Source organism: Choloepus didactylus, chromosome 20, assembly GCF_015220235.1.
Source record: "Choloepus didactylus isolate mChoDid1 chromosome 20, mChoDid1.pri, whole genome shotgun sequence".
In the NCBI taxonomy this organism is placed as follows: domain Eukaryota; kingdom Metazoa; phylum Chordata; class Mammalia; order Pilosa; family Megalonychidae; genus Choloepus; species Choloepus didactylus.
Genome location: NC_051326.1, coordinates 63,778,608 through 63,783,617, shown reverse-complemented (window position 1 = coordinate 63,783,617; position 5,010 = coordinate 63,778,608). Strand labels below are relative to the sequence as shown.

At 56.2% G+C, this 5,010-nt stretch overlaps 1 pseudogene; it reads left to right on the top strand.

Moving 5' to 3' along the window:
• The first annotated feature begins 575 nt into the window (after positions 1-575).
• Positions 576-2,960, top strand: LOC119516507 (annotated as a pseudogene).
• Positions 2,961-5,010: the final 2,050 nt, after the last annotated feature.

Sequence of the window (5,010 nt, the reverse complement as noted above, 5' to 3'; positions counted from 1 at the left end):
AGCTGGGTGGGTTGGGTTAGGCTAAGCTGGACTGTTCTGCAAATGGCCTGGGCTAGGCTGGGCTGGGCTGAGCTTAACAGGCTGAGCTGAGCTGGTTGATCTGGGCTAGGCTGAGGTTGCCTAAGCTGAGCTGAGCTGGGCTGAATTGGACAGTTAGGCTGAGCTGACTGGGCTGGGCTGGGCTGAGCTGGGCTATACTGGGCATACCTGGACTGAACTGAGCTGGGCATTCTGGGCTGGGCTGGCCTGTGCTGGGTTGATAAGGGCTGTACTAGGCAAGACTGGTCTGGACTGGGATAAGCTGGTCTGAGCTGGTCTGGTCTGAGCTGAGCTGCACTCGTTTGACTTGGTTGGTCTGAAATAATCCAGTGGAGCTGATTTGAACTGGGCTGAACTGGGATAAGCTGAACTGGACTGAGCTGGTTTCGGCTGAACTGACTGGCTTGGGCTGGGTTAGACTGAATGCTGGGCTAGACCGAGTTAAACTGAGAAGACCTGGACTGAATTAAACTAAACAAAGTTTGATTTGTCTGGACTGGTCAGTACTAGGAAGCAGTGGGGTGGGCTTGGCTATAATGAGCCGAATACAGAGGGGCTGGACTGGGGATCGCTGGGCTGAGCTGCGGATCCAGGTGAATGAGAGGCAGTTAGTGGAGGGTAGCTCAGCCCCCCAGAAAACTGGGCTCCAGGAAAGCTCCCCTAGCTTTCTTGGGGCCTCCTCTTAAGGCCAAGTGGTCTCAGAGTAAGGCTCTCTCCCTTTCACTAGCTGCTCTGAAGGAGATCGGGGACATACAGGTGGGCAGAGCATTCCCTGTGGAGAAGGACACTGGTTTGGATTTGGGCTTCTAGACCTTCTTAGACCACAGGGTTGACTGCTGCTCATTTGAGGGCCGGGGGAAAGGGCTGAGTGATGAGAAGTTCAGGCTAGGAGCCTGATAGGGGGAGTGGGAGGCAGGGGATCCTACAGAAGAGATTGCCTTTCCTCCTAGTGTGTCCCTAAAGGCAGCAAGCCAGGCCCCCTGTGCAGACTGAGCTTCAAGCACAGACATCTCTGCTGTCCCTGAGCCCTACCCTCTGGGCTCACTGTGTCATGATACCCCTCCACACCTCCCAAATCCTGGGAGGCAGGGATCATGGTCATTCCCACAGCACAGTTTGGGGAGTGAGACTCAGGGCACATACAGCAACTCTGCTGGTAGGTGGCAGAGGTTTTCTAGTAACTGCAGCTCCCTGCCTGAGTGTCTGCATCAGAGTGTCTGCACCTGAGGACCATGTTAAGAAACAATATTGCTGGAATCAGAGAGCTTCCTAGCTTTGTGACCTTGGGGCCGTCACTAAACCTCTCTGGGCCAGTTTCCTGCTGGGTAAAGGAGAGAAGGCAGCATTGCTATCCTCAGGGTCTGTGGTGGGAAGCTCAGGAGTGGTATGAATGCCCTCCATCAGCATGGTGCATGAAATATGCCCCAGGCCCCCTGACAGTGTGTCCATGTGTTCCAGAACCCATAACCAAACCCAAGGGCTTCCCACTGAGCCTCAGAAGCACAAATGACCAAACGACCCTCTCCTGCCTGGTGCAGAGCTATTTCCCAGAGCCTGTGAGAGTGAACTGGAGCCACGGCATGGAAGATGTCTCCAGCAGACACTTCCTGACAGTGCAGGCTGCTGGGGATTCCTTGTATACCATGAGCAGTCTGCTCACCCTGCTCGCCACCCAGGGCCTGGCCACCACCACTTTCGTCTGCCATGTGCAGCACCACTCCAGCCCAGGCCAAGATGTGACTGTGCCCTGCAGAGGTCAGAGGGCAGGACCAGGGAGAGGCCTGGAAGGGGTGGGGAAACAAACTTCCCTGCCCCATCCCCAAAGCCCAAAACCCACCCCTCTCCTCCACCCTCTCCCCCAGCCTCCAAGTGGGCTGCTGGGCTGAGACCACAGGCAGTGGCAGCCTAAGGGCAGACCCAGTGGGCCAGGAAGGGGCATGGGACCAGAGCTGGAGGGAAAGAGAGGGATAAGGAGGGCGGGCCAGGGAGGACTCTCAACTTCAGGATGTAGTCTTCCTCCTCCCTGTGCCTCGTGCTGCCAAGCCCATGTGTCACTGCACCAGCCGGCCCTCGAGTTCCTGCTCCTGGGCTCAAATGCCAGCCTCAAGTGCATGCTGAATGGACTGAAAGACCCCAAAGGTTGCACCTTCACCTGCAAGCCCTCGGGTGAGAAGGACACCATCCCGGAGGTACCTGAATGCAACTCCTGGGGCTGCTACAGCATGCCCAGTGTCCTTCCAGGCTGTGCTGATCCATGGGACCATGGGACACTTTCACATGCTCAGCTGTCCACCCTGAGGCCCCGAGTCCACAGACCCTCACCCTTGCCAAAGCCTCAGGTGAAGCCCAGACTGGCACTCTGCAAGTCTGCCTCCTGCCTCCAACTTCCCTGGTTGGGGTGCTCCCCTCCACATTTTCCAGAGGGGAAACTGAGGCCAGGGGTTCAGGATGCAGCCCAAAGTGCTCATCAGGGAGAGGGGCTCTCTCCATCACCCACTTCCAGACCACAGGTCTCCCCACTCTCCAGAGAACAACTTCTGTCCCCAGGTCCACCTACTGCTGCTGCCATCAGAGGAGTTGGCCCTGAGTGAACAGGTGATGCTGACGTGTGTGGTACAGGCTTCTACCCTAAGGAAGTGATGGTATACTGGCTGCAAGAGAATGAGGAGCTGTCCTACAAGGTCTATGTGACCTGGGCCCCAGAGCAGGAGCCCAGCCAGGGTGCCAATACCTTCACCATTACCAGTATCCTGTGTGTGTCAGTTGAGAAATGACAAATGGGGGACAACTACTCCTGCATGGTGGGCCAGGAGGCTTTGCCCCTGGCCTTCACCCAGAAGACCATCAACCGCTTGGCAGGTAAACCCACCCATGTCGCTGTATCTGTGGTCATGGCCGAGGTGGATGACATCTGCTACTGAGCCAGCCACACCCACCCCCCAGTTGAATAAACACCATGCTCACCAGAAGCAGCACCTCTTCTTCCATCCAGCTGCCTCTCTGTCCATGCTCCGTGTCTGTGGCATGTCAGCATGCCCTGCTCAGAAAGGGCAGGGCCAAGGCAGGAAATGCAATCCCTTTCCCAACTCTTTCGGGGTCTGAGTTTTCACTCTTAGCCCAGCAACTGGACATGTCTGCATACCCTTGAGGTTGCACCTGTGTATGTAAGTGGGTGTGTGTGTGAATGAGTGCATATGAAGGAGTGTCTGTGATTGTGAGCGTCTATGTGTGAGCATGAGTGTCTTTGTGCATGGCACAGGGAGCTGAGCAGGGAGCCGGCTAAGACAAGCACAACCTGGCTAACCCCGAAGGCAGTGGGCTGCCTGGGAAGGTTCTGAGGGGGCCGGTGACATGGTGAAATGGTCATTTTTATCTTAGAGAAGGCTCTGACTGCAGCCAGGGAGGGAATGGCAAGAGTGGGAGAAGGAAAGAACAACCAGAAAAGAGGCTGGTGGTATCATGGTGGTGGAAGTGTCATGGGGGCATGATCAAGGGAATGAAGTGAGGCTGGATTCCAGGGGCACCAATGGGAAGAAGGGATGCCCAGGAGACCCCAAAAGCCACCCTCAGCATGGACAGTCTCAGAACAACAGGGCTACTTCCTGGCTTCAGATGAGCCTCCCCACTTCCCCATGCCATAATACCCTATAAGCACACACATGCACAAACATGAATGCACAAGCACACCCATGTACCAGAGCCACTACAGGTGCAGGAAATTTACAGCCCAGACCCAGCTCCAGGCAGAAAAGGGAACCCACCCCCCAATCAGGTTTTCCCTAGGCCTCATCCCAAGGCCTGGTATTTGAGGCCCATCCCAGCCGCCCCAAGCCCCCTCCTGGGCCTTTTCCAGCCCTAATCTCCCACCTTGCCCCCTCCTGGCATAACCCCCTGCCCCCACCCCCATGTGCCTAGCTGTGCACAGCTCAGGGACCAATTCCATAGTCCCTTCCTAGCAAGCCCTGCTTCCTGCTCAGCCCTAGACTAAAGTACCCTATCCTTTCCTGAGTCAAAGTATGGCCCAAACAATGGATGGGGCTGGAGCAGAGGAGGGAGGGAGGTCAAAAGAAGGTCAAAAATACAGGTCCCAGCCAGGGATCCTCTGTAGGCCTGTGGCTCCTGCTTGGAGCTCCTGACAAACCAGGGCCACCTGGAGAGGCAGAGCCCAGAAAGGGAAGTCCCGGGACTGTGAGGGGAACACCTGCACACAGACTCCTGCAAGAAGGCAGTGGGGACTCTTCTTTGGTCTCAGCAACCTCTGGGCCTCCCTGGGGAACCTGGTGCTCTGACTGCCTCCCTCAGTCCCCAGGGCCAAGGTGGGTGGGGACCATCACCCTCCCTCAAGTCTACAGTCATCCACAGGACAGTAGGGTGGGCTGCAGTCAGCCAGGGAAATACTGTCATAAGGAAGGTGCTCTAGCTACCTATGAGGCCAAACACAGGGCCTGGCCCAAAGGAGGGGCTTTCTAAAGGGAGGGGGAGGGGAGAAGACTCAAAAGATGAAGGACTGGACTAGCAGATGAGTAGCATTCAGATGAGTGAATGGGTTATAGAATGTATAATGCATGGGTGAGTGGATGGATGTTTAGGTGGATGGATGGATAGTAGATGGATGGATGAATGGGTGGATGTATGGATAGACAAGTAGACGGCAGATGGATCAATGTTATATCAGCATATAACAAGTGGGTCCAACCCCCATATAATATGGGTGATCTGTGCCTGGGACCCTGGAGACAGTGGGGCTGCCTGAACTGCTGGCCTCCACTTGGTCCTCCCTTGTGATCCCTGTGGCCCTCAGGCACATTCCCAGGTAGGGTAACAGGGGCTGGACATGCCCCATCCAGCTCTTAGCTTGCTGAATGAAGACTCAGACCTTCCTGACGGCAGGCCATATCTGGGTCTTCTCTGGACCCCAGGACCCAGTCCCAGGACCCCAGGGCCCAGTCCCAGGCCAGCTCACAACAGGGA